This window comes from Hyla sarda, chromosome 4 (genome assembly GCF_029499605.1).
Source record: "Hyla sarda isolate aHylSar1 chromosome 4, aHylSar1.hap1, whole genome shotgun sequence".
Lineage (NCBI taxonomy): Eukaryota > Metazoa > Chordata > Amphibia > Anura > Hylidae > Hyla > Hyla sarda.
The window spans coordinates 68612556-68629161 of record NC_079192.1 but is presented as its reverse complement, the minus strand read 5'-3'; the positions used below and the strand labels follow the sequence as shown (position 1 = coordinate 68629161).

At 42.0% G+C, this 16606-nt stretch overlaps 19 non-coding genes across 19 annotated transcripts; all 19 read right to left on the bottom strand.

The window, feature by feature from the left end:
• Positions 1-30: 30 nt before the first annotated feature.
• Positions 31-123, bottom strand: TRNAI-UAU (transfer RNA isoleucine (anticodon UAU)). Its single transcript is given in 2 exon segments — positions 31-66; positions 86-123. It is a non-coding gene; the product is annotated as a tRNA-Ile (tRNA).
• A 1331-nt stretch (positions 124-1454) lies between these two features.
• Positions 1455-1527, bottom strand: TRNAR-CCU (transfer RNA arginine (anticodon CCU)). The gene has a single exon. It is a non-coding gene; the product is annotated as a tRNA-Arg (tRNA).
• A 254-nt stretch (positions 1528-1781) lies between these two features.
• Positions 1782-1874, bottom strand: TRNAI-UAU (transfer RNA isoleucine (anticodon UAU)). Its single transcript is given in 2 exon segments — positions 1782-1817; positions 1837-1874. It is a non-coding gene; the product is annotated as a tRNA-Ile (tRNA).
• Positions 1875-2947: 1073 nt separating this feature from the next.
• TRNAR-CCU (transfer RNA arginine (anticodon CCU)) lies at positions 2948-3020 on the bottom strand. The gene has a single exon. It is a non-coding gene; the product is annotated as a tRNA-Arg (tRNA).
• A 1402-nt stretch (positions 3021-4422) lies between these two features.
• Positions 4423-4495, bottom strand: TRNAR-CCU (transfer RNA arginine (anticodon CCU)). The gene has a single exon. It is a non-coding gene; the product is annotated as a tRNA-Arg (tRNA).
• Positions 4496-4749: 254 nt separating this feature from the next.
• Positions 4750-4842, bottom strand: TRNAI-UAU (transfer RNA isoleucine (anticodon UAU)). Its single transcript is given in 2 exon segments — positions 4750-4785; positions 4805-4842. It is a non-coding gene; the product is annotated as a tRNA-Ile (tRNA).
• Positions 4843-5996: 1154 nt separating this feature from the next.
• Positions 5997-6089, bottom strand: TRNAI-UAU (transfer RNA isoleucine (anticodon UAU)). Its single transcript is given in 2 exon segments — positions 5997-6032; positions 6052-6089. It is a non-coding gene; the product is annotated as a tRNA-Ile (tRNA).
• Positions 6090-7160: 1071 nt separating this feature from the next.
• On the bottom strand, positions 7161-7233 carry TRNAR-CCU (transfer RNA arginine (anticodon CCU)). The gene has a single exon. It is a non-coding gene; the product is annotated as a tRNA-Arg (tRNA).
• Positions 7234-7487: 254 nt separating this feature from the next.
• TRNAI-UAU (transfer RNA isoleucine (anticodon UAU)) lies at positions 7488-7579 on the bottom strand. Its single transcript is given in 2 exon segments — positions 7488-7522; positions 7542-7579. It is a non-coding gene; the product is annotated as a tRNA-Ile (tRNA).
• An 827-nt stretch (positions 7580-8406) lies between these two features.
• On the bottom strand, positions 8407-8479 carry TRNAR-CCU (transfer RNA arginine (anticodon CCU)). Its single transcript has one exon. It is a non-coding gene; the product is annotated as a tRNA-Arg (tRNA).
• Positions 8480-8733: 254 nt separating this feature from the next.
• Positions 8734-8826, bottom strand: TRNAI-UAU (transfer RNA isoleucine (anticodon UAU)). The gene is given in 2 exon segments: positions 8734-8769; positions 8789-8826. It is a non-coding gene; the product is annotated as a tRNA-Ile (tRNA).
• A 1071-nt stretch (positions 8827-9897) lies between these two features.
• On the bottom strand, positions 9898-9970 carry TRNAR-CCU (transfer RNA arginine (anticodon CCU)). The gene has a single exon. It is a non-coding gene; the product is annotated as a tRNA-Arg (tRNA).
• A 254-nt stretch (positions 9971-10224) lies between these two features.
• TRNAI-UAU (transfer RNA isoleucine (anticodon UAU)) lies at positions 10225-10317 on the bottom strand. Its single transcript is given in 2 exon segments — positions 10225-10260; positions 10280-10317. It is a non-coding gene; the product is annotated as a tRNA-Ile (tRNA).
• Positions 10318-12120: 1803 nt separating this feature from the next.
• TRNAR-CCU (transfer RNA arginine (anticodon CCU)) lies at positions 12121-12193 on the bottom strand. Its single transcript has one exon. It is a non-coding gene; the product is annotated as a tRNA-Arg (tRNA).
• A 254-nt stretch (positions 12194-12447) lies between these two features.
• Positions 12448-12540, bottom strand: TRNAI-UAU (transfer RNA isoleucine (anticodon UAU)). Its single transcript is given in 2 exon segments — positions 12448-12483; positions 12503-12540. It is a non-coding gene; the product is annotated as a tRNA-Ile (tRNA).
• An 839-nt stretch (positions 12541-13379) lies between these two features.
• Positions 13380-13452, bottom strand: TRNAR-CCU (transfer RNA arginine (anticodon CCU)). The gene has a single exon. It is a non-coding gene; the product is annotated as a tRNA-Arg (tRNA).
• A 254-nt stretch (positions 13453-13706) lies between these two features.
• On the bottom strand, positions 13707-13799 carry TRNAI-UAU (transfer RNA isoleucine (anticodon UAU)). The gene is given in 2 exon segments: positions 13707-13742; positions 13762-13799. It is a non-coding gene; the product is annotated as a tRNA-Ile (tRNA).
• An 827-nt stretch (positions 13800-14626) lies between these two features.
• TRNAR-CCU (transfer RNA arginine (anticodon CCU)) lies at positions 14627-14699 on the bottom strand. The gene has a single exon. It is a non-coding gene; the product is annotated as a tRNA-Arg (tRNA).
• A 254-nt stretch (positions 14700-14953) lies between these two features.
• TRNAI-UAU (transfer RNA isoleucine (anticodon UAU)) lies at positions 14954-15046 on the bottom strand. Its single transcript is given in 2 exon segments — positions 14954-14989; positions 15009-15046. It is a non-coding gene; the product is annotated as a tRNA-Ile (tRNA).
• Between the last annotated feature and the right edge of the window lie 1560 nt (positions 15047-16606).

The following is a 16606-nucleotide window of genomic DNA, read 5'->3' as shown; positions in this document are numbered from 1 at the left end:
TTTTATATAACAATAAAGGTTAGAAAAGAATGCTCCAGATGAGGCTCGAACTCACAACCTCGGCATTGCTCAACAGTTACTGCTATATAAGTACCACGCGCTGACCGATTGCACCACTAGAGCTTTGCATGTGCTTCACAAGCCTGCTTTACAAGCCTGCTTTACAAGGGTGCTTTCTATGATCAGTATCAGATCTGGCTTTTGCGAGATCGACTTTACAAGCAACTTGGACATGAATTATTAGAGAAGACAGTGGAACACATTTAATGAAACTAAAACACACCCTTTGTTACCTTAAAGAGGGAAGAAAAGCAAGCACCCCAGATGGGACTGGAACCCACTATCCCTGGCTTAGGAGTCCACTAGGGCTAGCCACCTGTGGGGAAACGTGATGATATGTTATTTTAAAAAGCGTGCTTTCTATGATCAGTATCAGATCTGGTTTTTGCGAGATCGACTTTACAAGCAACTTGGACATGAATTATTAGAGAAGACAGTGGAACACATTTAATGAAACTAAAACACACCCTTTGTTACCTTAAAGAGGGAAGAAAAGCAAGCACCCCAGATGGGACTGGAACCCACTATCCCTGGCTTAGGAGTCCACTGGGGCTAGCCACCAGTGGGGAAACGTGATGATATGTTATTTTAAAAAAGCGTGCTTTCTATGATCAGTATCAGATCTGGTTTTTGCGAGATCGACTTTACAAGCAACTTGGACATGAATTATTAGAGAAGACAGTGGAACACATTTAACAAAACTAAAACACACCCTTGGTTACCTTAAAGAGTGAAGAAAAGCAAGCACCCCAGATGGGACTGGAAACCAATATCCCTGGCTTAGGAGTCCACTGGGGATAGCCACCGGTGGGGAAACGTGATGATATGTTTTTTTTTAAAAAGCGTGCTTTCTATGATCAGTATCAGATCTGGCTTTTGTGAGATCGACTTTACAAGCAACTTGGACATGAATTATTAGAGAAGACAGTGGAACACATTTAACAGAACTAAAACACACCCTTGGTTACCTTAAAGAGGGAAGAAAAGCAAGCACCCCAGATGGGACTGGAACCCACTATCCCTGGCTTAGGAGTCCACTGGGGCTAGCCACCTGTGGGGAAACATGATGATATGTTTTTTTAAAAAGCAAAATTTCTATTGTGATTGAGTAATCAAGGATGGTCTTTTGCTGTTTACCTTTAGATGCGGGAAACAATCTTAATCGTGTGCTTGCTTGCTTTCGTCAAGAGCGAGGCTTTCCTTTGTTGTCTCATTCCAACAGCAGCCAGAAGGCATTGAATGGCTACAGATGGATTGTTTCCATGATAAGCATGGTACCAGATTTTGCAAGATTGAATTCACAAGGAAGAGAATCATTAGAGAAGCCAATCAATCACATTTTATCTTGAACTAAAACTCATTGATGGATACCTGGTATAGAGAAGGAAAGCATACACCCCAGATGGGACTCGAACCCACAATCCCTGGCTTAGGAGGCCAGTGCCTTATCCATTAGGCCACTGGGGCTGGATGTTTGCAGTATGATGATAGTTAGTTTACAATCAAATATTCTCATGTTAAAAAGTTATCAAGGCTGGTCTTTTAGCGTTTGTTTTCCAATCGTGAAAACAATCTTAATAACGTGCCTGCTTTCTTAGGACGAGAGCGAGAACTTCTTTTGTTGTGTCGTTTTGATAATTTGCTTGCAATACATGGAAAACGGGTAAAAGACTTTGCTGCCCTACTGCAGTTTTTATATAACAATAAAGGTTAGAAAAGAATGCTCCAGGAGAGGCTCGAACTCACAACCTCGGCATTGCTCAACAGTTACTGCTTTATAAGTACCGCGCGCTGACCGATTGCGCCACTGGAGCTCTGCATGTGCTTCACAAGCCTGCTTTACAAGGGTGCTTTCTATGATCAGTATCAGATCTGGCTTTTGCGAGATCGACTTTACAAGCAACTTGGACATGAATTATTAGAGAAGACAGTGGAACACATTTAATGAAACTAAAACACACCCTTTGTTACCTTAAAGAGGGAAGAAAAGCAAGCACCCCAGATGGGACTGGAACCTACTATCCCTGGCTTAGGAGTCCACTGGGGCTAGCCACCTGTGGGGAAACGTGATGATATGTTATTTTAAAAAGCGTGCTTTCTATGATCAGTATCAGATCTGGTTTTTGCGAGATCGACTTTACAAGCAACTTGGACATGAATTATTAGAGAAGACAGTGGAACACATTTAACAAAACTAAAACACACCCTTGGTTACCTTAAAGAGTGAAGAAAAGCAAGCACCCCAGATGGGACTGGAACCCACTATCCCTGGCTTAGGAGTCCACTGGGGATAGCCACCGGTGGGGAAACGTGATGATATGTTTTTTTTTAAAAAGCGTGCTTTCTATGATCAGTATCAGATCTGGCTTTTGCGAGATCGACTTTACAAGCAACTTGGACATGAATTATTAGAGAAGACAGTGGAACACATTTAACAGAACTAAAACACACCCTTGGTTACCTTAAAGAGGGAAGAAAAGCAAGCACCCCAGATGGGACTGGAACCCACTATTCCTGGCTTAGGAGTCCACTGGGGCTAGCCACCTGTGGGGAAACATGATGATATGTTTTTTTAAAAAGCAAAGTTTCTATTGTGATTGAGTAATCAAGGATGGTCTTTTGCTGTATACCTTTAGATGCGGAAAACAATCTTAATCGTGTGCTTGCTTGCTTTTGTCAAGAGCGAGGCTTTCCTTTGTTGTCTCATTCCAACAGCAGCCAGAAGGCATTGAATGGCTACAGATGGATTGTTTCCATGATAAGCATGGTACCAGATTTTGCAAGATTGACTTCACAAGGAAGAGAATCATTAGAGAAGCCAATCAATCACATTTTATCTTGAACTAAAACTCATTGATGGATACCTGGTATAGTGAAGGAAAGCATACACCCCAGATGGGACTTGAACCCACAATCCCTGGCTTAGGAGGCCAGTGCCTTATCCATTAGGCCACTGGGGCTGGATGTATGCAGCTTGATGATAGTTAGTTTACAATCAAATATTCTCATGTTAAAAAGTTATCAAGGCCGGTCTTTTACCGTTTGTTTTCCAATCGGGAAAACAATCTTAATAACGTGCCTGCTTTCTTAGGACGAGAGCGAGAACTTCTTTTGTTGTGTCGTTTTGATAATTTGCTTACAATACATGGAAAACGGGTAAAAGACTTTGCTGCCCTACTGCAGTTTTTATATAACAATAAAGGTTAGAAAAGAATGCTCCAGGTGAGGCTCGAACTCACAACCTCGGCATTGCTCAACAGTTACTGCTATATAAGTACCACGCGCTGACCGATTGCGCCACTTTACAAGCCTGCTTTACAAGGGTGCTTTCTATGATCAGTATCAGATCTGGCTTTTGAGAGATCGACTTTACAAGCAACTTGGACATGAATTATTAGAGAAGACAGTGGAACACATTTAATGAAACTAAAACACACCCTTTGTTACCTTAAAGAGGGAAGAAAAGCAAGCACCCCAGATGGGACTGGAACCCACTATCCATGGCTTAGGAGTCCACTAGGGCTAGCCACCTGTGGGGAAACGTGATGATATGTTATTTTAAAAAGCGTGCTTTCTATGATCAGTATCAGATCTGGTTTTTGCGAGATCGACTTTACAAGCAACTTGGACATGAATTATTAGAGAAGACAGTGGAACACATTTAACGAAACTAAAACACACCCTTGGTTACCTTAAAGAGGGAAGAAAAGCAAGCATCCCAGATGGGACTGGAACCCACTATCTCTGGCTTAGGAGTCCACTGGGGCTAGCCACCTGTGGGGAAACGTGATGATATGTTTTTTTTAAAAAGCATGCTTTCTGTGATCAGTATCAGATCTGGCTTTTGCGAGATCGACTTTACAAGCAACTTGGACATGAATTATCAGAGAAGACAGTGGAACACATTTAACAGAACTAAAACACACCCTTGGTTACCTTAAAGAGGGAAGAAAAGCAAGCACCCCAGATGGGACTGGAGCCCACTATCCCTGGCTTAGGAGTCCACTGGGGCTAGCCACCTGTGGGGAAACATGATGATATGTTTTTTTAAAAAGCAAAATTTCTATTGTGATTGAGTAATCAAGGATGGTCTTTTGCTGTTTACCTTTAGATGCGGAAAACAATCTTAATCGTGTGCTTGCTTGCTTTCGTCAAGAGCGAGGCTTTCCTTTGTTGTCTCATTCCAACAGCAGCCAGAAGGCATTGAATGGCTACAGCTGGATTGTTTCCATGATAAGCATGGTACCAGATTTTGCAAGATTGAATTCACAAGGAAGAGAATCATTAGAGAAGCCAATCAATCACATTTTATCTTGAACTAAAACTCATTGATGGATACCTGGTATAGAGAAGGAAAGCATACACCCCAGATGGGACTCGAACCCACAATCCCTGGCTTAGGAGGCCAGTGCCTTATCCATTAGGCCACTGGAGCTGGATGTTTGCAGTATGATGATAGTTAGTTTACAATCAAATATTCTCATGTTAAAAAGTTATCAAGGCTGGTCTTTTAGCGTTTGTTTTCCAATCGGGAAAACAATCTTAATAACGTGCCTGCTTTCTTAGGACGAGAGCGAGAACTTCTTTTGTTGTGTCGTTTTGATAATTTGCTTGCAATACATGGAAAACGGGTAAAAGACTTTGCTGCCCTACTGCAGTTTTTATATAACAATAAAGGTTAGAAAAGAATGCTCCAGGTGAGGCTCGAACTCACAACCTCGGCATTGCTCAACAGTTACTGCTTTATAAGTACCGCGCGCTGACCGATTGTGCCACTGGAGCTTTGCATGTGATTCACAAGCCTGCTTTACAAGGGTGCTTTCTATGAGCAGTATCAGATCTGGCTTTTGCGAGATCGACTTTACAAGCAACTTGGACATGAATTATTAGAGAAGACAGTGGAACACATTTAATGAAACTAAAACACACCCTTTGTTACCTTAAAGAGGGAAGAAAAGCAAGCACCTCAGATGGGACTGGAACCCACTATCCCTGGCTTAGGATTCCACTGGGGCTAGCCACCTGTGGGGAAACGTGATGATATGTTATTTTAAAAAGCGTGCTTTCTATGATCAGTATCAGATCTGGCTTTTGCGAGATCGACTTTACAAGCAACTTGGACATGAATTATTAGAGAAGACAGTGGAACACATTTAACGAAACTAAAACACACCCTTGGTTACCTTAAAGAGGGAAGAAAAGCAAGCACCCCAGATGGGACTGGAACCCACTATTCCTGGCTTAGGAGTCCACTGGGGCTAGCCACCTGTGGGGAAACATGATGATATGTTTTTTTAAAAAGCAAAATTTATATTGTGATTGAGTAATCAAGGATGGTCTTTTGCTGTTTACCTTTAGATGCGGAAAACAATCTTAATCGTGTGCTTGCTTGCTTTCGTCAAGAGCGAGGCTTTCCTTTGTTGTCTCATTCCAACAGCAGCCAGAAGGCATTGAATGGCTACAGATGGATTGTTTCCATGATAAGCATGGTACCAGATTTTGCAAGATTGAATTCACAAGGAAGAGAATCATTAGAGAAGCCAATCAATCACATTTAATCTTGAACTAAAACTCATTGATGGATACCTGGTATAGAGAAGGAAAGCATACACCCCAGATGGGACTCGAACCCACAATCCCTGGCTTAGGAGGCCAGTGCCTTATCCGTTAGGCTACTGGGTCTGGATGTTTGCAGTATGATGATAGTTAGTTTACAATCAAATATTCTCATGTTAAAAAGTTATCAAGGCTGGTCTTTTACCGTTTGTTTTCAAATCGGGAAAACAATCTTAATAACATGCCTGCTTTCTTATGACGAGAGCTAGAACTTCTTTTGTTGTGTCGTTTTGATAATTTGCTTGCAATACATGGAAAACGGGTAAAAGACTTTGCTGCCCTACTGCAGTTTTTATATAACAATAAAGGTTAGAAAAGAATGCTCCAGGTGAGGCTCAAACTCACAACCTCGGCATTGCTCAACAGTTACTACTTTATAAGTACCGCGCGCTGACCGATTGCGCCACTGGAGCTTTGCATGTGCTTCACAAGCCTGCTTTACAAGGGTGCTTTCTATGATCAGTATCAGATCTGGCTTTTGCGAGATCGACTTTACAAGCAACTTGGACATGAATTATTAGAGAAGACAGTGGAACACATTTAACAAAACTAAAACACACCCTTTGTTACCTTAAAGAGGGAAGAAAAGCAAGCACCCCAGATGGGACTGGAACCCACTATCCCTGGCTTAGGAGTCCACTGAGGCTAGCCACCTGTGGGGAAACGTGATGATATGTTTTTTTAAAAAGCGTGCTTTCTATGATCAGTATCAGATATGGTTTTTGCGAGATCGACTTCACAAGCAACTTGGACATGAATTATTAGAGAAGACAGTGGAACACATTTAACGAAACTAAAACACACCCTTGGTTACCTTAAAGAGGGAAGAAAAGCAAGCACCCCAGATGGGACTGGAACCCACCATCCCTGGCTTAGGAGTCCACTGGGGATAGCCACCGGTGGGGAAACGTGATGATATGTTTTTTTAAAAAGCGTGCTTTCTATGATCAGTATCAGATCTGGCTTTTGCGAGATCGACTTTACAAGCAACTTGGACATGAATTATTAGAGAAGACAGTGGAACACATTTAACAGAACTAAAACACACCCTTGGTTACCTTAAAGAGGGAAGAAAAGCAAGCACCCCAGATGGGACTGGAACCCACTATCCCTGGCTTAGGAGTCCACTGGGGCTAGCCACCTGTGGGGAAACATGATGATATGTTTTTAAAAAAAGCAAATTTTCTATTGTGATTGAGTAATCAAGGATGATCTTTTGCTGTTTACCTTTAGATGCGGAAAACAATCTTAATCGTGTGCTTGCTTGCTTTCGTCAAGAGCGAGGCTTTCCTTTGTTGTCTCATTCCAACAGCAGCCAGAAGGCATTGAATGGCTACAGATGGATTGTTTCCATGATAAGCATGGTACCAGATTTTGCAAGATTGAATTCACAAGGAAGAGAATCATTAGAGAAGCCAATCAATCACATTTTATCTTGAACTAAAACTCATTGATGGATACCTGGTATAGAGAAGGAAAGCATACACCCCAGATGGGACTCGAACCCACAATCCCTGGCTTAGGAGGCCAGTGCCTTATCCATTAGGCCACTGAGGCTGGATGTTTGCAGTATGATGATAGTTAGTTTACAATCAAATATTCTCATGTTAAAAAGTTATCAAGGCTGGTCTTTTACCGTTTGTTTTCCAATCGGGAAAACAATCTTAATAACGTGCCTGCTTTCTTAGGACGAGAGCGAGAACTTCTTTTGTTGTGTCGTTTTGATAATTTGCTTGCAATACATGGAAAACGGGTAAAAGACTTTGCTGCCCTACTGCAGTTTTTATATAACAATAAAGGTTAGAAAAGAATACTCCAGGTGAGGCTTGAACTCACACCTCGGCATTGCTCAACAGTTACTGCTTTATAAGTACCGCGCGCTGACCGATTGCGCCACTGGAGCTTTGCATGTGCTTTACAAGCCTGCTTTACAAGGGTGCTTTCTATGATCAGTATCAGATCTGGCTTTTGCGAGATCGACTTTACAAGCAACTTGGACATGAATTATTAGAGAAGACAGTGGAACACATTTAATGAAACTAAAACACACCCTTTGTTACCTTAAAGAGGGAAGAAAAGCAAGCACCTCAGATGGGACTGGAACCCACTATCCCTGGCTTAGGAGTCCACTGGGGCTAGCCACCTGTGGGGAAACGTGATGATATGTTATTTTAAAAAGCGTGCTTTCTATGATCAGTATCAGATCTGGCTTTTGCGAGATCGACTTTACAAGCAACTTGGACATGAATTATTAGAGAAGACAGTGGAACACATTTAACGAAACTAAAACACACCCTTGGTTACCTTAAAGAGGGAAGAAAAGCAAGCACCCCAGATGGGACTGGAACCCACTATTCCTGGCTTAGGAGTCCACTGGGGCTAGCCACCTGTGGGGAAACATGATGATATGTTTTTTTTAAAAGCAAAATTTCTATTGTGATTGAGTAATCAAGGATGGTCTTTTGCTGTATACCTTTAGATGCGGAAAACAATCTTAATCGTGTGCTTGCTTGCTTTCGTCAAGAGCGAGGCTTTCCTTTGTTGTCTCATTCCAACAGCAGCCAGAAGGCATTGAATGGCTACAGATGGATTGTTTCCATGATAAGCATGGTACCAGATTTTGCAAGATTGAATTCACAAGGAAGAGAACCATTAGAGAAGCCAATCAATCACATTTTATCTTGAACTAAAACTCATTGATGGATACCTGGTATAGAGAAGGAAAGCATACACCCCAGATGGGACTCGAACCCACAATCCCTGGCTTAGGAGGCCAGTGCCTTATCCATTAGGCCACTGGGGCTGGATATTTGCAGTATGATGATAGTTAGTTTACAATCAAATATTCTCATGTTAAAAAGTTATCAAGGCTGGTCTTTTACCGTTTGTTTTCCAATCGGGAAAACAATCTTAATAACATGCCTGCTTTCTTATGATGAGAGCTAGAACTTCTTCTGTTGTGTCGTTTTGATAATTTGCTTGCAATACATGGAAAACGGGTAAAAGACTTTGCTGCCCTACTGCAGTTTTTATATAACAATAAAGGTTAGAAAAGAATGCTCCCGGTGAGGCTTGAACTCACAACCTCGGCATTGCTCAACAGTTACTGCTTTATAAGTACCGCGCGCTGACCGATTGCGCCACTGGAGCTTTGCATGTGCTTCACAAGCCTGCTTTACAAGGGTGCTTTCTATGATCAGTATCAGATCTGGCTTTTGCGAGATCGACTTTACAAGCAACTTGGACATGAATTATTAGAGAAGACAGTGGAACACATTTAACGAAACTAAAACACACCCTTTGTTACCTTAAAGAGGGAAGAAAAGCAAGCACCCCAGATGGGACTGGAACCCACTATCCCTGGCTTAGGAGTCCACTGAGGCTAGCCACCTGTGGGGAAACGTGATGATATGTTTTTTTAGAAAGCGTGCTTTCTATGATCAGTATCAGATCTGGTTTTTGCGAGATCCACTTTACAAGCAACTTGGACATGAATTATTAGAGAAGACAGTGGAACACATTTAACGAAACTAAAACACACCCTTGGTTACCTTAAAGAGGGAAGAAAAGCAAGCACCCCAGATGGGACTGGAACCCACTATCCCTGGCTTAGGAGTCCACTGGGGATAGCCACCGGTGGGGAAACGTGAGGATATGTTTTTTTAAAAAGCGTGCTTTCTATGATCAGTATCAGATCTGGCTTTTGCGAGATCGACTTTACAAGCAACTTGGACATGAATTATTAGAGAAGACAGTGGAACACATTTAACAGAACTAAAACACACCCTTGGTTACCTTAAAGAGGGAAGGAAAGCAAGCACCCCAGATGGGACTGGAACCCACTATCTCTGGCTTAGGAGTCCACTGGGGCTAGCCACCTGTGGGGAAACATGATGATATGTTTTTAAAAAAAGCAAATTTTCTATTGTGATTGAGTAATCAAGGATGGTCTTTTGCTGTTTACCTTTAGATGCGGAAAACAATCTTAATCGTGTGCTTGCTTGCTTTCGTCAAGAGCGAGGCTTTCCTTTGTTGTCTCATTCCAACAGCAGCCAGAAGGCATTGAATGGCTACAGATGGATTGTTTCCATGATAAGCATGGTACCAGATTTTGCAAGATTGAATTCACAAGGAAGAGAACCATTAGAGAAGCCAATCAATCACATTTTATCTTGAACTAAAACTCATTGATGGATACCTGGTATAGAGAAGGAAAGCATACACCCCAGATGGGACTCGAACCCACAATCCCTGGCTTAGGAGGCCAGTGCCTTATCCATTAGGCCACTGGGGCTGGATATTTGCAGTATGATGATAGTTAGTTTACAATCAAATAAAATCATGTTAAAAAGTTATCAAGGCTGGTCTTTTACCGTTTGTTTTCCAATCGGGAAAACAATCTTAATAACGTGCCTGCTTTCTTATAATGAGATCTAGAACTTCTTTTGTTGTGTCGTTTTGATAATTTGCTTGCAATACATGGAAAACGGGTAAAAGACTTTGCTGCCCTACTGCAGTTTTTATATAACAATAAAGGTTAGAAAAGAATTCTCCAGGTGAGGCTCGAACTCACAACCTCGGCATTGCTCAACAGTTACTGCTTTATAAGTACCGCGCGCTGACCGATTGCGCCACTGGAGCATTGCATGTGTTTCACAAGCCTGCTTTACAAGCCTGCTTTACAAGATCAGTTTCAGATCTGGCTTTTGCGAGATCGACTTTACAAGCAACTTGGACATGAATTATTAGAGAAGACAGTGGAACACATTTAATGAAACTAAAACACACCCTTTGTTACCTTAAAGAGGGAAGAAAAGCAAGCACCCCAGATGGGACTGGAACCCACTATCCTGGCTTAGGAGTCCACTGGGGCTAGCCACCTGTGGGGAAACGTGATGATATGTTATTTTAAAAAGCGTGCTTTCTATGATCAGTATCAGATCTGGTTTTTGCGAGATCGACTTTACAAGCAACTTGGACATGAATTATTAGAGAAGACAGTGGAACACATTTAACGAAACTAAAACACACCCTTGGTTACCTTAAAGAGGGAAGAAAAGCAAGCATCCCAGATGGGACTGGAACCCACTATCTCTGGCTTAGGAGTCCACTGGGGCTAGCCACCTGTGGGGAAACGTGATGATATGTTTTTTTTAAAAAGCGTGCTTTCTGTGATCAGTATCAGATCTGGCTTTTGCGAGATCGACTTTACAAGCAACTTGGACATGAATTATTAGAGAAGACAGTGAAACACATTTAACGAAACTAAAACACACCCTTTGTTACCTTAAAGAGGGAAGGAAAGCAAGCACCCCAGATGGGACTGGAACCCACTATCCCTGGCTTAGGAGTCCACTGAGGCTAGCCACCTGTGGGGAAACGTGATGATATGTTTTTTTAAAAAGCGTGCTTTCTATGATCAGTATCAGATCTGGTTTTTGCGAGATCCACTTTACAAGCAACTTGGACATGAATTATTAGAGAAGACAGTGGAACACATTTAACGAAACTAAAACACACCCTTGTTTACCTTAAAGAGGGAAGAAAAGCAAGCATCCCAGATGGGACTGGAACCCACTATCCCTGGCTTAGGAGTCCACTGAGGCTAGCCACCTGTGGGGAAACATGATGATATGTTTTTTTAAAAAGCGTGCTTTCTATGATCAGTATCAGATCTGGTTTTTGCGAGATCGACTTTACAAGCAACTTGGACATGAATTATTAGAGAAGACAGTGGAACACATTTAACGAAACTAAAACACACCCTTGGTTACCTTAAAGAGGGAAGAAAAGCAAGCACCCCAGATGGGACTGGAACCCACTATCCCTGGCTTAGGAGTCCACTGGGGATAGCCACCGGTGGGGAAACGTGAGGATATGTTTTTTTAAAAAGCGTGCTTTCTATGATCAGTATCAGATCTGGCTTTTGCGAGATCGACTTTACAAGCAACTTGGACATGAATTATTAGAGAAGACAGTGGAACACATTTAACAGAACTAAAACACACCCTTGGTTACCTTAAAGAGGGAAGAAAAGCAAGCACCCCAGATGGGACTGGAACCCACTATCTCTGGCTTAGGAGTCCACTGGGGCTAGCCACCTGTGGGGAAACATGATGATATGTTTTTAAAAAAAGCTAATTTTCTATTGTGATTGAGTAATCAAGGATGGTCTTTTGCTGTTTACCTTTAGATGCGGAAAACAATCTTAATCGTGTGCTTGCTTGCTTTCGTCAAGAGCGAGGCTTTCCTTTGTTGTCTCATTCCAACAGCAGCCAGAAGGCATTGAATGGCTACAGATGGATTGTTTCCATGATAAGCATGGTACCAGATTTTGCAAGATTGAATTCACAAGGAAGAGAACCATTAGAGAAGCCAATCAACCACATTTTATCTTGAACTAAAACTCATTGATGGATACCTGGTATAGAGAAGGAAAGCATACACCCCAGATGGGACTCGAACCCACAATCCCTGGCTTAGGAGGCCAATGCCTTATCCATTAGGCCACTGGGGCTGGATATTTGCAGTATGATGATAGTTAGTTTACAATGAAATAAAATCATGTTAAAAAGTTATCAAGGCTGGTCTTTTACCGTTTGTTTTCCAATCGGGAAAACAATCTTAATAACGTGCCTGCTTTCTTATGATGAGATCTAGAACTTCTTTTGTTGTGTCGTTTTGATAATTTGCTTGCAATACATGGAAAACGGGTAAAAGACTTTGCTGCCCTACTGCAGTTTTTATATAACAATAAAGGTTAGAAAAGAATGCTCCAGGTGAGGCTCGAACTCACAACCTCGGCATTGCTCAACAGTTACTGCTTTATAAGTACCGCGCGCTGACCGATTGCGCCACTGGACCTTTGCATGTGTTTCACAAGCCTGCTTCACAAGCCTGCTTTACAAGCCTGCTTTACAAGATCAGTTTCAGATCTGGCTTTTGCGAGATCGACTTTACAAGCAACTTGGACATGAATTATTAGAGAAGACAGTGGAACACATTTAATGAAACTAAAACACACCCTTTGTTACCTTAAAGAGGGAAGAAAAGCAAGCACCCCAGATGGGACTGGAACCCACTATCCTGGCTTAGGAGTCCACTGGGGCTAGCCACCTGTGGGGAAACGTGATGATATGTTATTTTAAAAAGCGTGCTTTCTATGATCAGTATCAGATCTGGTTTTTGCGAGATCGACTTTACAAGCAACTTGGACATGAATTATTAGAGAAGACAGTGGAACACATTTAACGAAACTAAAACACACCCTTGGTTACCTTAAAGAGGGAAGAAAAGCAAGCATCCCAGATGGGACTGGAACCCACTATCCCTGGCTTAGGAGTCCACTGGGGCTAGCCACCTGTGGGGAAACATGATGATATGTTTTTTTAAAAAGCAAAATTTATATTGTGATTGAGTAATCAAGGATGGTCTTTTGCTGTTTACCTTTAGATGCGGAAAACAATCTTAATCGTGTGCTTGCTTGCTTTCGTCAAGAGCGAGGCTTTCCTTTGTTGTCTCATTCCAACAGCAGCCAGAAGGCATTGAATGGCTACAGATGGATTGTTTCCATGATAAGCATGGTACCAGATTTTGCAAGATTGAATTCACAAGGAAGAGAATCATTAGAGAAGCCAATCAATCACATTTTATCTTGAACTAAAACTCATTGATGGATACCTGGTATAGAGAAGGAGAGCATACACCCCAGATGGGACTCGAACCCACAATCCCTGGCTTAGGAGGCCAGTGCCTTATCCACTAGGCCACTGGGGCTGGATGTTTGCAGTATGATGATAGTTAGTTTACAATCAAATATTCTCATGTTAAAAAGCTATCAAGGCTGGTCTTTTAGCGTTTGTTTTCCAATCGGGAAAACAATCTTAATAACGTGCCTGCTTTCTTAGGACGAGAGCGAGAACTTCTTTTGTTGTGTCGTTTTGATAATTTGTTTGCAATACATGGAAAACGGGTAAAAGACTTTGCTGCCCTACTGCAGTTTTTATATAACAATAAAGGTTAGAAAAGAATGCTCCAGGTGAGGCTCGAACTCACAACCTCGGCATTGCTCAACAGTTACTGCTTTATAAGTACCGGGCGCTGACCGATTGCGCCACTGGAACTTTGCATGTGCTTCACAAGCCTGCTTTACAAGGGTGCTTTCTATGATCAGTATCAGATCTGGCTTTTGCGAGATCGACTTTACAAGCAACTTGGACATGAATTATTAGAGAAGACAGTGGAACACATTTAACGAAACTAAAACACACCCTTTGTTACCTTAAAGAGGGAAGAAAAGCAAGCACCCCAGATGGGACTGGAACCCACTATCCCTGGCTTAGGAGTCCACTGAGGCTAGCCACCTGTGGGGAAACGTGATGATATGTTTTTTTAGAAAGCGTGCTTTCTATGATCAGTATCAGATCTGGTTTTTGCGAGATCCACTTTACAAGCAACTTGGACATGAATTATTAGAGAAGACAGTGGAACACATTTAACGAAACTAAAACACACCCTTGTTTACCTTAAAGAGGGAAGAAAAGCAAGCATCCCAGATGGGACTGGAACCCACTATCCCTGGCTTAGGAGTCCACTGGGGATAGCCACCAGTGGGGAAACGTGATGATATGTTTTTTTAAAAAGCAAAATTTCTATTGTGATTGAGTAATCAAGGATGGTCTTTTGCTGTTTACCTTTAGATGCGGAAAACAATCTTAATCGTGTGCTTGCTTGCTTTCGTCAAGAGCGAGGCTTTCCTTTGTTGTCTCATTCCAACAGCAGCCAGAAGGCATTGAATGGCTACAGATGGATTGTTTCCATGATAAGCATGGTACCAGATTTTGCAAGATTGAATTCACAAGGAAGAGAACCATTAGAGAAGCCAATCAATCACATTTTATCTTGAACTAAAACTCATTGATGGATACCTGGTATAGAGAAGGAAAGCATACACCCCAGATGGGACTCGAACCCACAATCCCTGGCTTAGGAAGCCAGTGCCTTATCCATTAGGCCACTGGGGCTGGATATTTGCAGTATGATGATAGTTAGTTTACAATCAAATAAAATCATGTTAAAAAGTTATCAAGGCTGGTCTTTTACCGTTTGTTTTCCAATCGGGAAAACAATCTTAATAACGTGCCTGCTTTCTTATAATGAGATCTAGAACTTCTTTTGTTGTGTCGTTTTGATAATTTGCTTGCAATACATGGAAAACGGGTAAAAGACTTTGCTGCCCTACTGCAGTTTTTATATAACAATAAAGGTTAGAAAAGAATTCTCCAGGTGAGGCTCGAACTCACAACCTCGGCATTGCTCAACAGTTACTGCTTTATAAGTACCGCGCGCTGACCGATTGCGCCACTGGAGCATTGCATGTGTTTCACAAGCCTGCTTTACAAGCCTGCTTTACAAGATCAGTTTCAGATCTGGCTTTTGCGAGATCGACTTTACAAGCAACTTGGACATGAATTATTAGAGAAGACAGTGGAACACATTTAATGAAACTAAAACACACCCTTTGTTACCTTAAAGAGGGAAGAAAAGCAAGCACCCCAGATGGGACTGGAACCCACTATCCTGGCTTAGGAGTCCACTGGGGCTAGCCACCTGTGGGGAAACGTGATGATATGTTATTTTAAAAAGCGTGCTTTCTATGATCAGTATCAGATCTGGTTTTTGCGAGATCGACTTTACAAGCAACTTGGACATGAATTATTAGAGAAGACAGTGGAACACATTTAACGAAACTAAAACACACCCTTGGTTACCTTAAAGAGGGAAGAAAAGCAAGCATCCCAGATGGGACTGGAACCCACTATCTCTGGCTTAGGAGTCCACTGGGGCTAGCCACCTGTGGGGAAACGTGATGATATGTTTTTTTTAAAAAGCGTGCTTTCTGTGATCAGTATCAGATCTGGCTTTTGCGAGATCGACTTTACAAGCAACTTGGACATGAATTATTAGAGAAGACAGTGAAACACATTTAACGAAACTAAAACACACCCTTTGTTACCTTAAAGAGGGAAGGAAAGCAAGCACCCCAGATGGGACTGGAACCCACTATCCCTGGCTTAGGAGTCCACTGAGGCTAGCCACCTGTGAGGAAACGTGATGATATGTTTTTTTAAAAAGCGTGCTTTCTATGATCAGTATCAGATCTGGTTTTTGCGAGATCCACTTTACAAGCAACTTGGACATGAATTATTAGAGAAGACAGTGGAACACATTTAACGAAACTAAAACACACCCTTGTTTACCTTAAAGAGGGAAGAAAAGCAAGCATCCCAGATGGGACTGGAACCCACTATCCCTGGCTTAGGAGTCCACTGAGGCTAGCCACCTGTGGGGAAACATGATGATATGTTTTTTTAAAAAGCGTGCTTTCTATGATCAGTATCAGATCTGGTTTTTGCGAGATCGACTTTACAAGCAACTTGGACATGAATTATTAGAGAAGACAGTGGAACACATTTAACGAAACTAAAACACACCCTTGGTTACCTTAAAGAGGGAAGAAAAGCAAGCACCCCAGATGGGACTGGAACCCACTATCCCTGGCTTAGGAGTCCACTGGGGATAGCCACCGGTGGGGAAACGTGAGGATATGTTTTTTTAAAAAGCGTGCTTTCTATGATCAGTATCAGATCTGGCTTTTGCGAGATCGACTTTACAAGCAACTTGGACATGAATTATTAGAGAAGACAGTGGAACACATTTAACAGAACTAAAACACACCCTTGGTTACCTTAAAGAGGGAAGAAAAGCAAGCACCCCAGATGGGACTGGAACCCACTATCTCTGGCTTAGGAGTCCACTGGGGCTAGCCACCTGTGGGGAAACATGATGATATGTTTTTAAAAAAAGCAAATTTTCTATTGTGATTGAGTAATCAAGGATGGTCTTTTGCTGTTTACCTTTAGATGCGGAA